Source organism: Heliangelus exortis, chromosome 2, assembly GCF_036169615.1.
Source record: "Heliangelus exortis chromosome 2, bHelExo1.hap1, whole genome shotgun sequence".
Classification (NCBI taxonomy): domain Eukaryota; kingdom Metazoa; phylum Chordata; class Aves; order Apodiformes; family Trochilidae; genus Heliangelus; species Heliangelus exortis.
Genome location: NC_092423.1, coordinates 121,873,786 through 121,899,153, shown reverse-complemented (window position 1 = coordinate 121,899,153; position 25,368 = coordinate 121,873,786). Strand labels below are relative to the sequence as shown.

The 25,368-nt window shown below is 39.1% G+C and overlaps 1 long non-coding RNA gene across 1 annotated transcript in view; it reads right to left on the bottom strand.

Annotated features, from left to right (window-relative positions):
- Positions 1-25,368, bottom strand: part of LOC139793316 (uncharacterized) — a 145,443-nt gene that overhangs the window by 115,199 nt on the left and 4,876 nt on the right. The window contains exon 2 of the long non-coding RNA XR_011724584.1: positions 19,188-19,299. This is a non-coding gene — a long non-coding RNA (uncharacterized lncRNA). The remainder of the gene's footprint in view (positions 1-19,187; positions 19,300-25,368) is intronic.

Below are 25,368 nucleotides of genomic sequence, written 5' to 3'. Positions count from 1 at the left end.
GAACTACACTATTTTGGCTGCTTCCAAAAGACACAGGTTCCTTAGCAGTACAAAGAATATTAGTGTGACTGGAAGATACAAAATACGCATACTTTGTATACTATGTACATTGTAAAATTGTCTTGAAATACCTTAATTCACACTGCCTTGGAATTTAATATCTGGATCATGCTTTTCCTTCCACCTGGGAAGTGCAGGGGCACACCATAGCAGCATGAAGCTCAATCAACCTTTTGCTGATACATTTTTCTCCGATACAAACACTCTGCAAATTGAAGTCCCTGTTTATATTGCAGTTTAAGGGTAGAGTAGCAGATCCTAAATGAGACTCCTGTGTTTATGTACTATAATAATAGTTTATTCAAGCATTTTTTTCTGGTTTACAAGTGATTTGTAGAATCTAATGGTAGCCACACTACTAAAAATGGAATATTGCAGCTACATAATTTGGAATGCAAAGCTATGAGACTTCTGAATGGACAGCTAGTCACTTAAGAATCTGTGTGTTTGTCATTTGTCTAAATCAGACCCAGACAATAGAAGTATCACCAGCTGGAAACCAATAAAACAACAAAATTATAAAACAATTCCAGGAAAGTATATTTGCGTATGCACTGACCTATATCACTTCTTAAATACTCAGGTAAAACCTGTGGAATTAAATATCCTGAAATTTGCAAGAGCATGGAGAAGCCTTCATGGAAAGACCTTTTTTTTTTTGAAACACAATGTGGAAAACTCCAGCCAAGTTTTACAATGACTGGGTGAAACAGTCACAGTAATTGAATCTTTCTCCAGCATCAAAACTGGATGGCTTGTAATCTAGTATTACTGCATCAGGCCATATGTGCTGGATCATTAAAGGCAGCTGAATTAAACAAATAAGCAGCAAATCCAGACTGGCTTTACAAATCTAAAGTGCAATCAGCTACTTCCACAGAGCTGGTATAAGTGGCCCAAAGCTCAGCAATCTGAACTATGAAAAATGTTTATGCCTTTTATTTGTAAATTGTCCTTCAGACATATGTGGGCCATAGGAATAAAGCATTTCTGCTTCTAGGTTTTTGACTCTGGTAGTACAAGTCTCCTTACTCCATAATAAAGACATATTTTCAAGACTGTTATTTAAAATATCTAAATCCATTGATTGATTGAGGTGAAAACTTAACCCGCACTTTTCTGGATCTAAAATTCTTGCAAAGAGGATCATGTAAAACCTGAATTTGTTGCTTATGAAAATTCAAGTCATTCCTGCCCCCCATAATGTTGATCCACAGCATGAATCTGCCACACCTGGCAACAGCTGGAGTTTCCATAGCACTCAGAAGCAGAGGAAGGAATTCCTCCCTGCATCTGGGTCCTCAGACAGTCAGGAAAACTCTCAGGATACAAACAATGGCCATGAATTTTAAAGTTTTTTCTTAGGAGAGCTGAAGTACCCGACAACCTTTACAGGATGATCCTGGGATTCAGGCACAGAAATCAACCTGAAATTAAATCTTGGTTAAAAAAAAAAAAACAACAAAATTACGAAAAACGTATTGTTTGCATCAACTTAAGATTTTGAAGCTGCTTCTTGGTGGAACAAATTCCCTTCAGCTTTATTTTTGGACCCTTTCTCATGCAACTGTGCAAGGAATTTTTGTTTTTGTCTGCAACCACCAAAAATGTCCTCAGAACTTGAACACTGTTCTTTTTTTCAGATCATATCTGCAGTGACAACCCATGAAGAACTCTTACCAAGCAATTAAGTAGAGGTTTATATTCTATTACAAATAGAGTATCAATGGAAGCAGGTATAAATGGATACTCTATTTTTCAGTCATCTTTTTAAAGGATATTAATGGAAGAAGCATTGTTTTTTACCTCATTTAAGATAAATTCAGTGAGCTAACATATTGAGGTGTTGGTTATCCAGAATGCATGTTCTTGTTCAAATGGCCTGCTGAAAGCAGAACAGAATTTCTAAATCTGAGCCAAAACCACACATGCTGAGGAACAAACAGAAACAAAGCCGATCACTAAAAAGACAGATGTTATATGTTGGTATTTTTGATTTATTATTTATTTTGCCTGGAAGCAAAGCCTGCCATTTTCATTAAGTTTACTGTTGGGCTTTTTCACAGTTTGATGCCACTGGGTAGCATCTACTGATGAAATGCAGCCAGAAGAGCTGTTTGTGTTATTGCACTTTCAGTGAAGCAGTTAAATCCTCTCCTTCAGCACTCCACACCCCCATTCTCTTATTGGCATGCAGTGTCTAATCTCTTGCTGTCTGGACTGTGAATTATGTGTCTGATTTTACATTTTCTGCTAGTGTTTGCTCGTCACTGGTTGGTCATTTTTCACCTCTTCAGATACAGAGTCATCACAGTTACCACTTGTACTTCCATGACAGAAAATTAAAAGCATACCCCTTCCCTTCAATGTTTAACCCTGTTTATGCTAAAAGAGACTGAGGACAATGCTTAATCACAATATACTTTTTTTTTTTTTTCTTCTAATGGAGACAAATCTAAAGGATGAGGTAATCTTTTGTTAGCATTTTATTACTGAAGTTACTAGAGGCAGCAGCAGTCTTGGCTTCTGTCATGAAATACTGGGTCTTAGTAGATCACTGCAGGGTTAAGTCTGCTCTTCCATCGTTCAATAGCAGGTTGAGTGAGGGCGAGACAGATTAAATGGAGATGCACACAAGTGTGTCTGAAACAGAGAACACTGTAGGGCAGCAAATGGTTTCCTAAAAGGAGCAAGAAGCACTTAATCAGAGGGACCACGTGAGGGGTAGGAATTACTCGCTCCCTAAGTCGGGGGACACCAGAGCATCTGCCTCCAGCTCTGTCATTAAGCCACCATATCTCCCCCCCTGTGAGTGAAAAGTATCAGATACTGTTGGAGTGACTGTCTTTCTAGTATTGCTGCTGAAAATACTTCAAGGGCTTGTGTGAATGCAGGAAAAAAAAAAACAAGTTGCTTCTCAGACTCAATTAGCAGCAAAAAGATATGGGTGTTTTAAGGAAAATTCTGTTCACAGAAGAGAGGGCTCAAGATATTGAAATACCTATGAAATTTCCGATAGCTCATCGTAAGAGGATTCTTCTGTTTATTGTGACTTTTATGAAGAAATTAATTGCGGACAACTTCATCACACATCGTGTGCACAGATCTTTAATGATCTTTGGCTATATTTCCTTGCAGTGCTTTGCTCCTGGCAATATCAGAAAAGTCTCTAGGGGTAGCAATAATAGCAATACTTATGCAAATTGCTTGGCCCCAACAGGATGTCAACAAGATAAAGACATTTATTTTTCTAATAAAACATCAATATTGTTTACCAAGGAAAAAACAGACTTAAATAGTTACCCACTTACAAAATGCTGAATCATGGACCCAGATACACCAGATACCTTGGCCAGGATATGTTTCTTTTCCTGTTTATTTTTTTTTCAGTAGGGTTCAAGAGATCAATAGAAATAAGGACTGTCTCCAAACCACTGACTCTTTGGCAGCAGTTATTAGAAAAAAGATTTACCACATGATAACAAACCCATCTCCACTTCAGAAATGATGCTTTGCCAGCCCTCTCCCCACACCAGACCCCTGTACCTCTGCGGTCTTATGGAGGTAGAACTCCAGCTTTAGTAGCATAGGGCTGTCCAACAGCACCATGTCCATCCCAAATTGAAGTATTGGGCACCTGAGTGGACAGCAGATGCTCACTGACACCAGTGGTACTGGTCATGGCTTCAGTGCAATACCAGTAATGCTGCAATCCAGTCAGATCCCAGGGGCAGCAACCCTGTTAGGAGGCAGCTCTGGGGAAAAACGCACACTTGCACTAATGGCTGGATGAAGGGCACTAATATCCTGCTACCACAAGTGAAGCTGAGCTGATCAGAGGAGAAATCACATGAAAAAAACACAAGAAAGCTGCCTACGCCTCAGAGAGTGACAGGTTTTAGTAGGGTGTGTGGTGGAAACCAAAGCTGCTGCTTTCTAGCAGGCGCTCAAAGAAGAACGGCACCTATGGCAAGGCTGGGGGAATGCCAGACACCTCTGATATACCAATTAAAGTTTACTTTTATGGCACACACACACAAAAAAAAGAAATAAAATGTTGATTTTCTGCATAATAAAGCTAAATCACAAGTCACTCGGCAGTTTGTTTCCCAAGAGGGGTCTGGGAACAATCAGTAAATTTGCTGCTGGATTGCATAAAGGGCAATATATGCCCAGACTATGGTTACAATTCCTGAAATGGCTGCACTACCAGCAGGTGCCTATAACCTCTGTATATTCAATGTTTAAAGTGCCTTTTATGTCATGAGAACTAGAATTAGTGTAAAAATATTAAGGCAAAGGCTGTCTGGTATAAATTTAAGACACAGGCAAAACAATTGTAGAAGCAAATATGCAAAAATTCATTTTCTTGTCTTCTTTTGCGGTGTTCAGAAGTGTAAGTATACTACCTCATAAGCCTGAAAATGTACTGGCACTCAATTGAATAAAACAACTGCTGTAGAACATGGGATGGTGTCTTGTACTGCTTCAAAATGCAGTTGTGTATCTAAACAGTGCTTCCAGTGGGATCCTGTATTATAGAACCAGAACAAAAGTCTGGGATAAACCTGGGGACAAGACACCCTGGGTTTTGTCAGACTGACCTCTGCTGCCAACATTTTCCTGAGCAAAGACTCATTTTCAACTGTATAGAGAGAGGAGCATGCTTAAGGAGGCAAGCATGAAGGGTATGCTCCTGGCAAGTAGATCTACCTTAAAACTTAGGAATCTTGGAATTTATAAAACAAAAGTCTAGTCAAAGCTGGGAATTTTATTATGGCTTAAAAGTTTCAGAGGAGAAACTTCTATGCTTTGTCTCCCATTCAGGCAAATGACACATTCTGTGATACTCTGATAAAACAAGATGTTCCATTCTGGTCATCTTTGCCAATTACTTGAGAACAGCGTCCTAAAACTTGAAAATTCTCCTCACGAGGGACATGAATTTTTCTGAGAGCTCTAAGATTTTCAGGACATGTCTTTTAAATGGGTACTCCATTACCAGCTATCATCTTCTGCCATCTGCAATTTCAGTGGATATGACTGACTTCCAGTGTCCTTGAACAGAAGAAAAAAAATTGGTTTTCTGTAAGTCTGGATAGTGAAACCACTGAAACTACATGGTTCTCTTACACAGGAGCAAATTTCTATAATGAACATCTGGAAGAACAGACAAACAAATCACTTTCAGCACTTTGAATATATTCTAGCATAAGCAAACCTATTTTATTTTGTACTTGTTATTTTGACTTCACAAACATCATGGGTTGAAAAAAGAGTGAAGCAGTGGGAGAAAAAAAAAAAAAAAAAAAAAAGGATAAAAGTGGAATAAAGGCATAGTTTCAGGAGGAGCCCTCTAGGTACTGCTAAGCATAAAACCCAGCTTATGCTGTGCAGTTGCTTCCCATCTCCCTCCATGATAAGGACTGTGTGATGGTTCAGTGGGACAGTGACCTGAGGTCTTTTCCAATGCACAACAGAGAAGACAAACACGACACTGAAAGAAATTACATTTCCTCTCCTAGGTGCTGCCAGAACTTGTGATCCAAGGTAAAAGGCTGTGTGTGTGTGCATAGAGACTCACACAAGTATCCTGTATGCTGCAGGGAGAAGCCAGTATTTAGCATTGCCAGCAGTCACTGTTTCAGTTGCCTTTCAGGATTAAAGCACCAGAAAGGAGAAGGCACTGAAGCATAATTTTGGCCTGAGGGATGTAATTACATACTTCCACATCTTTTTTTCCAAGCCAGTAGCTTTCTAACAAGTTTTGGAAGTGCTATAAGTTATGCCAAATCAACAGCATACAGTTGTGGACACACTCCCCTGAAAAGGGAAAGAAGCTTTTATTCCTGATCCACTTGATGCGCCCAAAATACAAAAAGGAATAGTGAAAAAGGAATTTTGCAAACTATGTTAACCAGACTCACTGCTATAGAAGAGCTTTAAATGGTTTATTGCTTTTCATTACCCAAAATTATATGGTTAAAATCACAAATTGAATAGGTTATTTTTTCATAAATTAGGAAATTTCTTTCTCTGGCAACCACAGAAGATTTTGAGGAAATTATGACTGTAAATGTTGTGTGTATCCTTTTCTGCATTTCTATATCATTCTTCTTGATATAATTTTTCTTTTATAGTATCCTTTTTAAAAAAAAACTACATCCGAATTCATGAATGCCCTGAAATAACATGAAACTATCTTTCATGTTTCAACTTCCATCTTTGAGCTCTTAAAAAAAGAGAAGAAAATCACTTGCACAAAATTTACCAAAATGTGATGTCGATACCTCAAAACACAAACAGGAAAATATGCAAATCATGTTAAAATCTCATAGGCTATTATAACATTCTCTGATTCAACAGATACAAAATATTGTAGTATATAATTAACTTTATGCTTCCAGGTAAAGCAGCATGTGTCATACTCAGATTAATACATATATTGTGACTACACTTCAGCAAATGCTCATTTGAAACAGAGTATATGCTACATTAAAAAAATGAGTATGTACAAATGCACATATGTACATTGGGCTACACTAGCCATAGCTCTATAATTAAACTGAGCTGAATTTTGCATGAAATCAGGAACTCATTTAACTCTCAATACTTTACAAAACTAATTTCAGCCTCCAAACATCAGCCTCACAACCAAGAAGTCATAGGAGAACTTTATTTGAGGAATTCAGTCGGGCTATAATTTATTTTAATTTTTTTAGAATTTTTTTTTTAATTTGCAGTAAGCATCCAAAACAAAGGGATATCTATTTCCAAACAAACAGATGAAATAATTTTACACCTCTTTACCAGATATTTCCTTTAATTACATGTATTGGTAAAGATAGTTTTCTAGTTTAAGATTGTTTTCACTAATGGTTAATGTGCTATTGAAAAGTATAGGTTTAAGTAAATTTCCTGATAAATATTCCCTGAAAATTCTGGAGAATACATTTAATGAATAATATCTTAAGTAAGATTACAAGGTATTTCTTCCTACACAAGTGTCATTGGGTTTAATTGCCAGGCCGTGAGAGATTTATTGGTGCCTGAAAATTTGCCACATGCCCGCTAACTTTAAAAAGAGGATAACTATTGTACTGACTCTTAAAGGATGTTTTCAATAAAACAAGCTGGTTGGAGAAAAATCCGAGTGCAGTTACAGTTGTTGGGCACTAGATCCATTAAATGCTTTTGGGTGCTATATCATGTTCTAGCTGTTTACTTTAGTTGTTAATATGAGTCTTGATTATAAATCTTATCCACACTTTACTTTGTTTCTGAGCTTCCAAGTGATGCACTTTTTAAGAATCAGTCACAATTTAGACAGCATGCAAAGGTAACAAAGAAGCCTTGATCATAACCTTGCTCTATGTAATCTGAAATGGCCCTGCATGTGAGCCACATGCAGATGTTAATATTATTCTCTATATGCAAATATTCCCTTTCTTTGCAAATTTATGACGTTTAGGATTTGACTGGATTTGACTCTCTTCATGGGCTTCCCTGGGCACATAACCTTGCTCAGTTAGCTCCACATATCCAACACAGGATTCAGCTTAAGCTCCAGCTGTCCAACCAACAGTTCCAGCTGACCTCCTTAAGGGACACGCCAGAGGATGTTTTCTTTAACAACAGTATTTTTTAGGAACCCTGACTCTTCATTCAGACCACTTTTTTTTTTTTTTATTGCAGTCAATTTAAAAACTTGGAGTTATTCTGAAATCCACTGTCATCCACTGACTGATTTTATAAGTCTGGGTTTTTTCCACGTAGCAAGTGGATTCCTAGAAGGTTCCTATTAACAGTCTTGTTGTTTTGTTTGTGTTTAAGTCAGTAGGAAGAACAGCTTTACATAGCCAGCTATATGATCATGGCCAAGTGACGGGTCCTGCACTTTGGCCACAACAACCCCATGCAGCGCTACAGGCTGGGGACAGAGTGGTTGGAGAGCAGCCAGACAGAGAGGGACCTGGGAGTCTGGATTGACAGGAAGCTGAACATGAGCCGACACTGTTGCCAGGTAACCAAGAAGGCCAATGGCATCCTGGCCTGTATCAGGAACAGCGTGGCCAGCAGGTCCAAGGAAGGGATTCTGTCCCTGTACTCAGCGCTGGTGAGGCCACACCTTGAGTCCTGTGTCCAGTTCTGGGCCCCTCAGTTTAGGAAGGATATTGAGGTCCTAGAGCAGGTCCAAAGGAGGGCAACCAGGCTGGTGAAGGGACTCGAGCACAGACCCTATGAAGAGAGGCTGAGAGAGCTGGGGCTGTTCAGCCTGGAGAAGAGGCGGCTCAGGGGAGACCTCATCACTCTCTACAACTACCTGAAAGGAGGTTGTAGCCAGGTGGGGGTTCGTCTCTTTTCCCAGACGACTTTCAACAAGACAAGAGGGCATGGTCTTAAGTTGTGCCAGGGGAAGTTTACGTTAGATATTCTTTACAGAGAGGGTGATCAGACATCACAATGGGCTGCCCAGTGAAGTAGTAGATTCTCTGTCCCTGGAGATATTTAAAAAGAGACTGGATGTGGCTCTTAGTGCCATAGTCTAGCAACCGCAGCGGTAGTGGATCAAGGGTTGGACTTGATGATCTCTGAGGTCCCTCCCAACCCAGCCAATTCTATGATTCTATGATGATCCAAGAGCTATTCTTACCTTTTACTAAACAGAGAGGCACTGCACATATTATTTCCAGTCTCACCCCCAACTTGCTCCACACACTTACTGCCTCAGATAATGCATCACAAAAAAACCTAGGCTTGCAGGTAAGGGAGCTGCATCTTTTTGCTCATTATCCAAGCCAGGCTAATAGCAGCTAGACACTTGCATCTTTGTACTGCCAGAGCAGAATTTCTTTGCACTGCTAATAATTCCTTGGCACACTATACCTTGGGTATATAGAATAAAACCAAGGAGGAGGTGGTGGGGATTGCAGCTGGAGTGGACCAGAGCAGATCCCTTGCACTTGTGATGAGCCAAGCCCAGGGATGCTCAGCTGCTCCGACACGATGGTGGGAGAAGTCCAGACAGAAGCAGCTCGTACTTTAAGGCATCTGAGCTAAACCACTGTCTTTCTCAGGAGACAATGGAAGCGCTTTCCGTCGAGTTGAGGCTGTATTATTTGACAGACTTCATTGATAACATTTTAAAGACAGTTCTAGCTCCCTCTTGTGGACAATTAGCCACAGGCAACGTTTTCCCAATGAACAGGGCATTCCAGCTACACATTTATGTATTCCTGTCCCTAAAGTTTATATACCAACAGGATTAATTATTTTTATTAAGCAGATTAAACTAAATTCACATTTCCAACTTCTAAAAAAAAAAAAAAAAAGTTCATTACTTTAACACTCCATTTCTCCACCAGACTTCAAGCTCCTTTCTGTCCTCAGCACTTCCTCAGCTCTGTCTGATACCCACCTTGCAGGCCAACCTCTAGCTCCTGCTTACACCAAACCACAAAATGGAAGATACTGTTTTTGTCAGAGCTCTTCCTTGGCACTCAGCATCACTCCATATAGCAATTACCTCTGGCATGAATAGAACCATCCAAGCTCTTTTTGAAGACAATATTTATACTCCATTCTTGTGGATGTTTTCTGTGCTGTTACAAATTTTTACAGTATCTCTTTCATAGAAGTGGTATAAAAAGTGACACAGCAATCTGGTAAGAGAGGAGCTGATGCCACACACAGGAGTAGTACCCACTTCCTTGTTAGTCCTTCATCTTTCCATTCAGCTCTCCATGGATGCATAAAATATTAAGATGACATCATCTTACTAAGTGCTCATATTTATTTGATGTTTTTACATGCTTGAAGCTCTGTCTTTCCTTTACTAAACAGAAGAAAAAGCAAAGTGAAAAAAGAACCAGGGGGGAAAATCGTCTAGACTTAAATCCTTATAGGATGCTCCCACATTCATATCATAGAGTAAAAAGCCAAAAAATAAAACTAGACATTCAAGTGTGCCTCCTTCTTTCACTCTTAAACAGAAACACAAAGTACAGAGAAACACATGTCTTTTTCAAATGTCAAAATCTCTGATACAATCATACCTTTAGGCTTGTTACAATCATTAGAGGCCAAGCCAACATATTATTTCTACACAGGTAATCAAGGTTTATCTTCATTGCTTGTCACTAGGCAACCATTGATTTTAAGATGAGTGATCAATTCTTGGGAACAAAGAATAAGCTAAACATAACCAGGAGTTAACTGCTAGCCCTTTAAATAATCATTAAAACCAAAGAAACACTATTTTCTCTCTGCAGAAAACTACTCTCTCGCAGCTTCAAAGACTCACAGCAGGCATATTTGTGTGGTTTTGTGAAAACAATCCCTGCTTTTAATTACGCAGGGGATATAAAAATGTTTGCATCAAAAAAGCAAATGAAAATAAGAATGAGAGAAAGACGTGAGTGTATTGTAAACTTTGATAAAGCTCAGGATTGAAAGTTACTATTGGGCCATTTTACCATGTCTCCTACAACCTCCTAGCAAGGGGATGTTCATGTTTTTACAACAGATTTGGGTTTGGTCTCTTTTTGTCTCTGCCATAGCATTGCCTAAAAGCTTCTTCTAGCAGAAAGTGATATTTGATATTATGCACAGTCTCTAAATTCACATATGAGTAACAATAAACTTTGTCTTTTGTAGGCAAAAAAAGAGCAGCCTGTTAGCTGCCTTTTGCACCAGAGGATTTTTACCCCCTAATATAAAGAGCTTGAATCAGTTCTTTCGAATTTTTTTTTCTTGGATATGCTCCTTTCCCCTTCTTGCAGACCTATATTTCAACAGCACCCTGCCATGAATATTTTCTTTCTTCACAGAAAACATCTTTCCCTATGATTTGCCAATTATATCTGCCCAGCAGTTGAGAAGAGATCTGGCATGACTGGTCTTTAAAATAAGTCATACAAAGTGGCAAGGAAAAGATAATAAACAGTCCTTCTATAGAACACTTCAGACATCCATACCAGTGAAAAGAAATGGGGGAAATCACCTCTAGGTGCTCCTGCTTTAGTGGGAGAGTTGGATGATCTCTAGGAGTCCCTTCCATATTTAATATGTTCAGAGTCCTCTGTTTCACAGAATCACAGAATTAAGTGTTTTTACCTATGCCAATTAGCATGACAGAGAATGGATGGATGGACTGAGACATGCAGCAAGGTAAATCTGTTCAGGAAGACAACTGGGTTGGGGGCAGAGACAGACACACTGTCACCTTGTGCCAGGGAGCATTCCCTTGGCATGGGCTAGTGAAGGATTTCTTGGTGGAAGTCACTAGGTAGATGTGAGGAGGCTCAGCACCCTGTTGGAAGAATGACCCATAGCTGTCCAAAAATCTGTTGGGATACAAAAGCAAATCCTATTAATGATTTGGAGGAAGAGGGAGAGGTGTGCAGGGACCAGTTTGACAGGAAAGGTGAAGAGTGAGAGAGGGAACTTCCAATGGCCAGCAGTGCTTCTAGGAAAATCAGCTGTGCATAGGTAGGCAGCTCAAGTAGCAGAATCATTATGAACTGGTTTAGCTTTTCTAAGGAAAAAAAAAAAAAAAAAAAGGAAGAAGAATAACAGTGGTCACCAAGACAAAAGAGGCAGCTTTCAAAGAACTGATTATGTATCACAGGCAGAAAAGTAGCCCACTTCTTGAGAGCAAAACTAAAGCAATTGCACCATCTAAAAAAAAAAAAAAAAAAAAAAAAAAAGAATTAAGAAACTTACAAAAAGATCAGCTTTACAAAGTTTTGAGTCCTCAACAAGCTGAACTCAGGTAGAAAGTATACAACAGGAAATGAATGAACATAAATGAAAAATTTTGGAAGCATGAAGGACAGAATGAAGCTGTCCAAGGCTCACAGGCAGATCCAGCACACAAAGGCCATAAAGAACAGAAGAAAACACTCTGTCCACACATACCCACATATATTGCAATGAGAAAAGCATGGTACAGGGAAAAAAAAAACAACTTTTATTCATTTTCTGATTTAGTCACATTCACATTTGAATTTTCCTTTTTGTATTGGCTTACTCCTGCCAGCTGCAGATCTTTCACACCTTCCTATTAAAACTCTAATTTGTCGTCTTCTGCCCCCAAAACCACCCCAGCTCATCAAGGTTACTTCCAGTACTTCTTCTGTCCTCCAGGATGCATTCCACCCCTTACAGTTCCTTGGCATCTGGGAACTCAATAGCACATGCTTCATCATCTAGGAAAAAATGAGTTAGCAGAGAACACAAACCAGAGCCTTGCAAGACCCTCACCCAGTACGTATTCTACTTCTCGACAGCATTCTCAGTGACAAGCTTGCTTGAAATCTGAATTCTAAGTCTAGCATCATGGACCATATTTCTCTAGCTTATTTACTGTACATGTGTGTCATAAATAACTGTATCAAAAGCCATAACAATGCCAAGATAGGTTAGATTTACTGCTTCCTCTCTGTCCAAAAGACATGTTATTTTACCAAAGAAATAAATTATATTGGCTCAAGACAACTTGTTGGTTATAATTAATCTCATTTTGATCTTTCAAGTACTTACATGTACTTCAAATTTTTATGCCAGAATTTATTTGGAAATTGGAGTTAGTTTACTTGCCTACAACTGCCCACCCAGTTCTACTCCTGCTCTTTCCCTTCCCTACTAGAATAAGCTCCACATCTCTTTGCTCACTACTTTCCCTGTCTTCCAAGTTTGCAAAGAGTGCAAGCAGCTCAGATTTTCAAAAAATATTAATTTGGAGGTGCCTGAAATGTTGGCTGATGCTAAATTCTGCCTTATTATTGCTGCTGTGAATTTTATTACTGGAGAAGGCTAGTAGTTCTAAATAGTATAAATTACAGATATGCCTCCCTACAAAGATTATTTCCAAATAGCTCAGAATCAGAGGCAAGCAAACAACACCCTATTAAAATTAGGACTGTTGGTATTATTTCTATGAAGGTCTATTAAGGTATTATTTCTATTATGCATTCCATATACAGTAAAAAATTAACAGGAATACATTGAAATAATCAGTAAAAATTCAGTTTATCTTTTATGGAAGTATGTATCAGATAGCTCAGTTTAAAAAAAATTGAAGGAAGACTAGGAACAAAAGGTGAAAAAGATTAGTATATTGCAGTATCATGTTTACACTAACGAAGGCCATTAAAAAAGACATGGATAATACATAATTTATTTAATGGCAGACTTTTCTTTCCTCTTTCCTCATTTCTGAATCAAAGCACTTGAATGGGCAGATGCTTCTAATCAGTACATACCTAAAAGTAGACCACAGTGTAGCCTCAGAAAGGAAGATCTTGGCTGGAATCTAAGACAAGAAAGCAAGCTGTATTTCATAACAGATTTCTAGTCTTTGACATTTTAAATATTCTTTCCTCATGCCTGCTGATTCATTTTGTGACTCTCTCTTTCCTGGAAGTCCTGGACTCAGTGTTGTACCCTTCACTCATATATCTCTTGAACAAGAACCTAATCTTTACCCAGTGCTGACAGGTTGTCATCTGTCTCCCAAGAATTCATACTGAGAGAAGCTGATCTTGCAGCAGATCCTAGACTGAAATAATTTGCTTGTGGTTTTTGCTTGATAAGCTAAACTCTATAAACCACTCTGCAACATGAAGTTTCACTGTGAATTACCAAAATCCATTTTGTTTACAACTGTTTCTTAGTGCAGTTCTGGTTTTTTTTAAATCCTTCATTTAAAGGAAGTTTGTCAGAAAAATCCTTTCCTATTTGAGAGGAACTTGGAGGATTAGACCTTCAGGTCATAAGGACAAGGACCGATCCTCTTTTGACCCAATCACCCATACTGGAACCCTGTTTTGTAAAGCTGATGCAATACTAACACTATACTAACACTATTACATTACTTCTTTTAGTTATAACAGCAGTGTTGGACCTTCTCTCAGGAGGAAGTCTACCAGAGTAATTTTGCTGCTCCTCCTTCCTTGTTCTTTCTCCAGTGATGGGTTCAGAAATAAAGGGCTAGCCTACAGAAAGTATGGATTTATATTATCACCATTTTTCAAGCCTGAAGAGTTGTTAAAAAAGTTACACAGCATTCGGACATAGAGATACCCAAAATCATGACAACAGAGACAAAAACTCAGTTTCTTGGTATTCTACTAATATAAAATAATCACTATATAATATCAAATCACTACTAATATAAAATAATCACTAATTAGGCTGAGCAAAAATCTATTTAAAATATATCCCATGTATTAGACCATGGTGATGCTATGTCATAGGTCTGAAGAGATAGTCTAACCATAAAAAAATTCCTAAGAGTAGAATGGGGATGTTAAAAAGCAAATAGAAATCGTACAAAATTTATAGTGTGCTGAAGTTTGTTTACTTGCTTTTTTTATTGAGAAGGAAGCCTTGAGTTGCTGTAATTTTACTGCAGGGGAAATTATCCTTACTTAATATTAAAATGAAAGCTCTCAAATGCTTTTATCACTGGGTTATTTTTAATGGATATGTAATGCTCACAACTTCCATTTGCAGTCACACAGGATCTGTATTACCCTGCAGAACCACATGAGATACCACCCTGCAAGCACTTAGAGTCTGGAGCAGTGCCTGCTCAGCATGATCAGCCAGATGTCTTAAATACACCAGCAAGTGTTCTGCAGGCCAAAGATTCCAAAACCCCTCAGCGAACAAATATTTAGAACATATATGTCTGCAAAAATATTTTCTTACTAAATTTTCCACACCCACAAAATAACCTTCAGAGAGCCACAGAAATGGCAAAAGAACTGCAGAAAATACCATTTCCCCTTCTAAGCTCTGCAGATCTCAGACATCCACGCTCCCACAACCTCCTGCACGCTCATGAATGCAATCTATCATAATTTGTCAGGGCAACACAATCCTGAGAACAAAACTATGAGCACACTGTAGAGTCATTCACTTTTGACCTTTCCTGTTTAGAAAAGGGCAAACAATTTCTGGTTCTGCTCCATTTGGAAAATACATCACAAAGATTCATACATTTCTCAGGAGACTTCAGACGTACCCTTAAGCTCTGCTCCTGCACAGAGTGGTTGTAGTACAGCACCATGTACATAAAAAAATCTGGAAAATGAGCAAGGGCCAAACCATGCTTGGTTTTCTCCAATTTTGCACATGCTTGGCTGAAAACTGCAAGGTTTCATAATTTTCCCTCTCATGTTGTTTATCCAATGTACAATGAAGTGCAAGTTTGTATTAAAGCCACTCTTTCAGTCAAGGCATTGGGTTTCTTCCACTCAGCTGTCAGTTTTCACAGAATTGTGAGGAACTGTGTAGCTTTGTGATTGCTGACTTGCTACTTTCATCAACAAATGAAACCAGCATTTGGGGATAAAAAGGTACAGATCCAGTGAGAGCACTGCTGGAAAGGTAGCATTAGGTGAAGAAGAGGCTGCAGTGCAGAAGGAGTGGGCAGGGAAAGACTCTTTGCACAATGTATTTGCTTACAAATCAAGTACTAACTGGCTCTAAAGAGCTTTTCTTTAGAAAAATACTGACAGCAATAAAGCACTTACAAAATTAAGTTTATCATAGTTCTAAGGTCTGGAAATCCTGGTTGTAGAAACCTTAGTTATTATATTGAGCCTTTGAAATTTTTCCTCCTGACCACAAGAGCTAATATCTGATTCATTTTTGGTAGAGAAAAGGGGTAACAATGGGGTTGTATAATACTTATATAATCTTCTTACTAAAAAGGAAGAAATTTTAAGAGAAAAAGTAAATATTAGAGGTGTTTTATAATCTGAGAAAACACAGAAAATATTATTAGCACTTGGTTTTGGTTGCATATTGGTAATTGGTTTAAAATCAGCTGTGAACTAACTTAAAAATACATGGGATATATAAAATCAGTAACAAGATTTTATCACATAAGAAAGTAAATCCTGTGCGTTTAAAAAGATATTGAAGGGCACCTTGGTGATATTCAGACAGTAGATATTTTTTATGGTCCAACTCTGAAAGAATCTTACAAGACCTATGTCCAGCAACTACTGAATTATAGCATGACCTAGTGCTACAAGGTAGTCAATTATTTGGTAAGTGTTTGAATCACTGAAGTCTGTAAAAGAAGATTTTACATCCTTCCATGTCAGCACTTCACACCCTGTTACAGAAAAACACTAAAAAAACCAAAAGTCATTAGGGCACTTCTTTACAAGTAATAACCTAAATAGATTTGTAGACCAGAACTTTACAACTAACTAGGAAGACAATAGGTATCCCAGGAACTGACTAACTTCTGCACAGGGTTGTTTATTTTTCCTAATTGCATTGTTTTTCTAGAATATAGATCCAGAAGGAGACACCTGTAAAACATGGTACATTAAGGAAGTTTGGTGCATTTGGAAGGACTTCTATGGAAGGAAACTACTATGAAAAATCTTCTAATGCATTTATGAAGCACATGGAATTCCAGATAGCCACATATAACAGGTGGTCAGATCTGTTATGATCTGAAATAAAATGGCAGCTCAGTTCATAGAACTTCTGGAAGTACAGAGCTTATCTGACTGTATTAAACCAACATTCATTAAAGATATGGCCTAAGCCAGAGATGACTCAGTGGGAAAGTTTCATATCCACTGCAGCATGCAAGTTCCATGTGTAACGCCAGCCACTTAAATTTCTAAATTGATGAGACAACAGCTCCTCTTATCAGCATACAGTATTTGATGTAGTCCTACAAACATGTTTTGTAGCTAACAAAAAGGTAAACACGTCTATGTGGAATTTAGTTTCACAGCCTATCTAGACTGCCAAGTTTCGGCTGTTGCGTGTTGCCCAAAATCTGTTACACTGAGCAAGCATTGCCCAACACGTCTCTCCCAAACTCTGACCTGGGCTCCACTCAACTAAATTAGGAGACAGAAGATCAGAATTACTTGGATATTTGTGGCTTTGGAGATGAACCTGAAGATACTTTCTGACTGACTTCTGCAAGATGCTGATTTTAGGCAGCTTTCTTCAGTAAAAACCTACTCAGAATTCTCAAATGTGATTTCAGGTAAGATCAAAACTGCATTCATCTCTACAGCAGAAGGGGAGTAAGTAAAAAAACCAACCAAACAAACAAATAAAACAGACCAAACAAACAAAAAATCATTACACAGTTGCATAGATCTTTTTGATTTGAGCTCAGTTTTTGTTTTCAAAAGCATCTGAAATAACATGGCCTCTTGAGCTGTACTTCAATTATTCACTTCAATTAAAAAATACCACGTGTTTTATGGCCAGGAGCATTACTCAATAGTTAAGTGGCAGAGTTCAGAAGATTTTGGCTTACGTATCTGTTTGACTTCAAGCTCCACCAGAGATAAGAGATACATATCATAAATAATTCTTCTGGTTTTTAACAGGTTGTCATATCCCACAACTATCTTCTCCTTTGTGAAAGTGCAGAGCATTACCTCTACCCAATGCATTATTTTCTTCAGGGCAAGAGGCAAATTACCAATAAGATGAAAAATAATTACATCTGCATGCTTCTTTTTCTGTATCAAAGGAATAATGAGGAGGACACATAGTAGTGGTATAGCCACTTAAAGGTTAATGACAGCATTGGGTGACAGTGGCACTTAGCTGAAGCAGTTAATTGCATAATAATCACTGTGGTGCATGCCATTGGATTCAGGTAGCATTACACTCACCAGGCTGTAAGTTTATCTCTCTGCAAATCAAATGAAACACCTTTAAGACTTGGCACTTCTACTGATACTACTTTCTTTTCTTTTTTTTTTTTTTTTCTTCATATTTTATTCAGAAGTATCTATCTCTGAAAGCAATCTACAGTCCTGCCCCTACAGGGGTAATAAATTGCTTGTCTCACAGATGACACAAGAAAGGGGGAAGCAAGCAAAACCTTCATTGATTATTGAAAAGGAGGATGGAAATCAGATTGCTTTCTGATAAAGGACAAACCAAATAATAAATTACATAAATAAACACCATGCATACATTTTCATCATATGCAAAACCTTTTATTTTGACCCTACCTATGTGGAGCAGTGGAATGCTTTTCAGCAGCTTTTCCCGTATTGCTCTCCGTGCTGTTCCAAAGCAGAGTATTTCTTTCCCATCCTACTGCAAGCACCCTCAAACAGGGTGAGGGACAGGCACCCTTTAACATCTACACACACAGGCAGAGCCAGCAAACACTGCAAAATCACTGCAAAAGCCAGAACAAACACTTGCTACACTGGACAGGTCATCCCAAGTTTTAACTGGAATATTAAAAATGCTTTGTGTAAGCCATGCCAAATTTTCTCCCCCTTTTAGACAGCTGGAGTCGGCAAATTACATGTGTCATAAGTAGTTTTCTTCAGCATTTGCCCTTTCAGTAGTCAAACAATCTGTTTTTATTTAATTTTTTAATATATATCGTATCAATTATATTGTCGGGCTAGGAACAGACAAGCCTCCTTTAGTTTAAAGTAAAGGGTGACCAGAATGAAACAGTAGCCAAGTAGCCACTGCATCATCAATTTTACATATAATTGAAAGCATTACAATCATCCTGGGAGCTTTTTCCAGCTTAAAAATTCTAGCCTGGTCCAATGCCTCCCCTACAAATAGCACTGGAAAGGAACTAAGACCAACATTTTTTTGGTGAAGATATTTTTCATAAATAATGATTTGTGATATATCCTGATAATAGTAGAATTGAGAAATGTCTGTCTTAATGAAGCACACTTTATTTACTCTTTCCATGCCTGTAGAGTGTAAATTTGATTAATCTCCTGGCTCGTCAGTGCTTTAGGCAGAGACATAGAAAAAGAAAAGCACTATCTGACTCCCAGTCCTCACTTCCAGGAGTATTTGATAATTGTAAGAAGTAGAGAATTTAACTTTCAAAAGCACAAACACTGCAGGAAACACCAGCAGCCAGATCTCCCCTAGCAAGCAAGGCACCATAGAAGCAATTTCATGTTACTGGGACCAAACCATCCTGCATTCTTGATTGCACCTTTAGCTTCTCCAGACTGTCTATCATATAGCCTTATGCCAGAAAACTCTACATGGTGCATCAAATACCTTCTCACATCACACATGCTGGCAACCCCTTTCCAGCCTGCCCCTTTTTCATCTGACACCTGACTCACCATTTTGCTCAGCTGCTGGCTGTGTCAGACTGACACACAGCACGTGGCAGTCACTTCACATACAGGAAAACCAAATCCTGTGTCACCTCCAGAGCAACATGCAGAGATCGTCCTGGATTAAAAAGGAGAGAAATTTCTAGCCTGCCCACTTTTCAACCTCTCCCCCCTCCCATTTGTTTGGTGTCCCTATTCAAACAGAACCAGTCAAATGTGGTGGTGTAGTTTAACAAGCAAAACCATCCATGGGAGCTGGCTGTGGCTGACACCCACAGTACCAACCAGCACTGCACACATATGCATGGTTTTGTCATTTTATTCTTAAACAATTACTTTTTGTGTTTGCTTTGAGTGCAGTGATGCCAATACACTGAAAGAGGCCAAGGTGATATGCAAGTGGCTCAGTCAGTCTCTGACAAACACTAATAGCCCAGGATGTGAGCAGAAGCTTCATCCCAGGTTTATCCTTGGGGCTGTCAGCACAGGCAAGTCATGAACCCCTCTTCTGTACCACACGTCCACCAGTCCAACTCTTGTTGTGATAGCCAGGCTCTCACTGTCTTAGGCTGCCTCTGTGGAAGGAGTTTATCACGAGGCTGATTTCATTCTGGCAGCCTTCCTAGAGACAGCAAGGAGAGCTGGCTAAGGAAAAAGAAATAGAGTAGTTCCTGAGGTTATTCAAAGAGAATTTCCAGCATTTCCACAATTAGTGCTGCACAGGGAAAGTAATTTCCACTTTCACTTTGAGATTTTTTTTTTAATTGTTTTAGAAGAAATATCAATATATAACATTTATGATCTTCAATTCCTATCTCTTTCGAGCCAAGATAACCACAAAGTATTGTCATAAATTACTTCAGTAGGGAAAAGCAAAATGCTGCAGCCTTCTACTCCATTTACTTCATAGATGGTGCAGACAACCTGAGAAGGGAATGTTGTCCCACCCCAGCTCCCTGTGAACACTGCCCACCTTATCTGTCACTTGGACCCAGTTTCTTGCCAGCACTCTCAGGCTGGCACAGCACAGAGTGCATCTCCCATGCACACCCTGGGTGCGGGACTGAAAAGGGAGGGAAGGAATCCTTAAGTAATTAATAGATTTGTTTACCAACTGGTTTGGCCCTGTCCTACCTTGGCATACTCACTCTGGTTCTTTCTAAGGCACTCTTCCAAGCTCTCCTCCAGGGCTTAGTAGCAGTGACTCCAACCTTGGCAATCCTGAGCACTTTATATTTTTCTTGAACTTGAAGCTTTTTGAAATACTTTCATTTCAAAAATGAGATTTTTGAAATTACACACCTTGAGTACTGTGTTCAGTTTTGGGCTCCTCGCTCCACAAAGAACATTGAGCTACTAGAGCATGTCCAAAGAAGGACAAGAGAGCTGATGAAGGAGCAGCTGAAGGAGCCTGAAGATGAGGAGGCTGAGGGGACACCTGACCACGCTTTACAATTACCCTAAAGGAGGTTGCAAAGAGGTGGGGATTGATCTGTCCAGTGAGATCAGAAGTGTAAGAGCAAGAGGTAATGGGCCCCAGTTGTACCAGGGGAAATTTAGATTGGATGATAGGAAGAATTTCCTCACTGAAAGGGTTATCAGACATTGGAACAGCTGCCCAGGGCAGTCGTGGAGTCACCATACATAGAGGAATTTAAGAGTGGGCAATGTAAAGTGCTTAGGAATAAGGCTTAATTAAGGTCTTGTCAGCATCAGGTTATGGTTGGACTCAATGATCTTGAAGGTCTTTTCCAACCAAGGTAATACTGTGATTTTACTCTTCTCAGGTGAGGTAGCAGAAGAGGTTGCTGCTGTCAAGGCATTAGAGGTCTCCGGCTGTCACAGGGCCAGTGGAGTTCTCCATACCACACTGAGGCTTGGAGTCCTACTTTCTAGGGATACATTCCCTGTTTACCATCTCCAAGTGCTAAGAACCAAGGTGTCTTGGTTTAAATGACAGATTTTCTTTTTTCTTTTACCTGAATTAGAACATCTGGTGATTTCTTTGTATCCTGGAGACTCACTTCCCTAGAACCTCTCTTCCTAAAAACACACAAACCCAGGAGGCTGCCACATCTTCTGTTTGCCAAACTAGGAGTAATGGTGGGCTCTGATTAGAGCCTGGAGGCTTGTCCCAGTCAGAGGAGGTTTTACATGCCAGGCAAATGGAGTGCACAGCAGTTTTAGCTTCTGCCCTGGGACCTGCAGCTGGAGGAAGCTGTCCCATACAGCTGCTAAATGCCTCACTCAAAACCTATGAAGCAAATCTTTGAGGTTTTGACCTGCCATTCTATATGCCAATAAGCACTGGGGAAGACTTTTTGCTCAGGCTCACAAGCTGGGTAATGAGCACCATGGGGTAATGCTTGCATTCAAACAAGACCCTTGTAAACAGAGAAGGAGACAAGGACAAGTTGGGGCAGGGCAAGTGCAAGAAAGATGACATGAATTTGAGACCAGTATTTTTCTTCCTAAGTACAGGTGCACTAGCAGTATACAGAGTGGCTTAAGGGATCAAAACAGAAATGTGAGAACACTGTGGGACAGGAATTTCTTTCTAGGGTCATCTTCAGAGGAAAAAACCCACAAGACATTCTATATGATGCCATGATATCTGCAAGATTCTTTGTCCAGGGAAGAAGATGTGGCAGTTTAACCATATTATAAAATCACTCCTAATGTACGGTCATAGGTTGCCAGTATTTGACTAGCACTCCCAAAGAGACTCACATCCCACTACAACCCTCATTTACGTCTTTAAATATCCCAGTAACACAGCCTTATCTAGACACATCTTTAGCTGCCTTGCTCACACCATGCCCTAATCTTCACCATACACAGAAAAAAGGCACTAAATTGTATCATCTGGGTCAGACAAGGTAACAGACAACACTGGGTGTGACACAGTGAAAATGCCACAGCTGCTCAGTACCCGTATCAAAACACATCAAACATAACAGGTGGCAAAATGGAATTCTTCCTGTGAAAAGGTCTGTGAATTACTAGCAAGTTATTTTTTCCTTCCAACACTCTATGGCCCAGAAATCAAGCAAATATACCAGGTATATGAAATAAGAGATGTACAGTATATTTCTTCTATCTTCTAGAGAGAAATTTCTAAAAACTGCTGAGTCATTGAACCTTTGTTATTGATTTACTTTCATCTGCTATTGCTGTTTTTCCTTCTAAAATTAAATAGCTTTTCTTCTAGGAATCTACCTTGAAAGAGACTCAAATCTTCAAGGGAAAATGGGCCATTCTAGAATATGTTTCTGAAATCACAACAGCTTATTAAAGGCTAATTAGTTGGCCAGTAGTAATCATGGTGTGAGACAAAGAGAGTCTGGACAACTATGTTTAGCTTTAGTCCTTCATCATTTGGAAAAATGTAACTGATTAATACCTCAAGAACATTTTCTGAATGTAATTTAAAAAAATTTTAAAAGCTACCACTGACTGCTCAGTAACTTCTTCCTTTTAGTTTTAGAGTTTAAATTGTCATTTGATCCATATTTGAAGGCTAGAACAATTTATAGTTCTTCAGACATTTTTCAGATTACTTCCTGTCTTTGAGAGCTGGTGTTGTTACCCCTGATGATGGAGAGAACAAAAATATAAGACACTGAATTGCTCAAACACCACAGAATAAGCACACACATATTCATTTGCTGCTTCAAAGTCAGCTCTTTAAAACCATGATGATAAAACAAAACAAAAAAAAATACCTGTACACTGCTGTTATGAAAAGTGTCTTATGAAAAGAACTTTGCTAGGTCTCTGTGTAATATTTAAGTGTACTTTCTGTGTAAAAAGTAAAACTCAAGCCTCAGCATGCACCAACTGTTTTGATTACTCAAGAGATGTTTATTGAGTAAACTGCATTAGCACATTGTATATTAATTGTAATTTTGATTCATTCTTAAACCACCCCCTCCTGCTCTAACCATGCATGGGTGTCACACACACTGCAAACAAGTGAGAAAGGCACATTTGTAATGAGGATCTTTTAGGGCAGAGACGTCTTTGGAATTATCTTAGGATAACTCCAGACAGCAACAAAATAAATGTCAGAAGTAAGACAAACCTTCAAAGTGGGGATGCTCTGTTTTCAGCTGGGCTTCATATCTGCAAACTAATCTTTTGATGAAAAATAAGCATGTGATTTAGGCATGCTGAAATCAGGGCTAAGCAGGCACATGCTTGCAGGATTAGGCCCACAATATTCACATTTACAATAAGTGATCTCTGTTAAACACTTTCTTGGTATTGATTTTTGTAAAGATCAGTTTGAAGAACAGACTCTCTCTTCAAGGTAGTTTACTAGCATGCAATAAATGCACCTCCTTGGTAGTAAAAAGTGCATTTCATAAGATTTTATAAGTGGATTTAAGCACATTGCTGTATGAAACAGCTCAAGTAAAAGTTTTCAAGATTGGGAAGGCATGGTTAGCAAAGAGGAAAAAAAAAGCCTGAAGTTCACAGGAGGAATTACATCTAAGTTTGTTTTCACACTTGGAGAAATTAATCACCTTTTTGCTATGGATGAAAGACACTGCATACACTTTCCTAAAACAGGGATTTATTCTTTCAGATGTAAAAAAAATTCTTTTGACACATTTAATAACACACCTAAATCCTTCATCAAAATGGTTGTAGTGGGACACATACATTTATCAATACACATCCAAAGCAAAGAAAAAACAAACATTAGCATTTTGCAATACATTTCCAAGATTTCAGACCTGAAACTTACTCCTTGGGTAGACTTTGGTGCCAAAAAAATTGCAGATATTTAATTTTAGTCCCTCGAACAGTGGCTCCATTGAAGTTACTGTCAGTTTCTGCCTGCTTTTAAAACCAGGGGGAAGATTTTCAGTTGTCTTAAATAAATAAGTAAATAAATAACAATTTAAATGATGATGTTGATGATGATAATAATAATAATAATTACAAAAAGAAAAGGAAAGAAAGAAATGGAATAATCTTTTAGAGACGGTTTGCCATGGGTGTTACCCACCAGCTACATTTTCTCAAGATAAATTTTTGTTTCTCACACCAAAATCAAATGAACTTCCAAGACCTTGAAATGCTATGAAATTTTCATAATTTCAATATCTGCAGAGACCACTGCTGCCACCAGATCTCTCCCTACCCCTGAAACTGCACTTTTTTAAGCAGTAAGAGCAAGAGAAAATGCACAGAAATCCCTCCACTCCTCCTTTCTTTCTTCTGTCTCACTAAAGCAGAAGCAGGGTTTTCATAATTTGTCTCAGCTCAAATATTAATTTCTCCCACATTCCAGATCAGAGGTACCAAAAGACAACTGGCTTGAAACCCTCCACTCAGAGGAAAGGACAACCCCACTGAAGCCCCTCATTGCCATAGAGCTGATGGAGGCAGCTGATGTCACGTAAGGGCTGGATTGTGGGTACACCCTGGGCACCAACCCAGGACACCAGAAATTCTCTGCTTCTCCTGCCCATGGGTGCTCACCTGGGTGCTTGTTGAATGCCTTGCCCTCAGCATCACCAGGAGGAGCAGGTGGAGTAAGAGGGCTGTGTCCTGCACTTGATGCTGAGTGATGAGAGTGCTGGGGTACAGTGTGTCACAGTGGGTGAGTGGAGACTGCAGCTCCTGAAAAGAGCATTGAGGCTGTTCTGCTTCATTTAAAGACAGATGTTTGAGAATGCATTTCAGAAAATCAAAATTCAATGAAAATTCAATCAAACTTCAGCTGCTGTAATTTAATAGCAAGCAGGAGAGCTTTAACAGAAGGGGGTGAGAGCCCAAAAAGTGGTGGCAACAGCTGTTCCTTGCTCCTTGGGTTGAGTGTGCTGACCCCCAGGCTGGAAGCACAGAGGGGTACGAGTCTTCTCAGACCACTGCATGGGTACAGAAAAATCCAAACTTACCCAATGAGGTCTGGGATGGATTCATGGCTGGGAACATGGCTGGGAACTCTGGCAGCCAGGAGCAAGGAGCTGGATTCCCACTACTACTGCCTTACACCACACCATTTCCTTAACATTGGTAGTGCTGCTCTTAGGAAACTGCCCTTCAAAGTGATGGTTTATCAAAATCCCTTTACTTGGCATGTTGCTCTTGATAAAACCTGTATTGGCATCTTCCTGGACTGCAAGACAGGAAGGCAAAATAATTGCTGCATTCTATTGTAGGAATAAGCTTT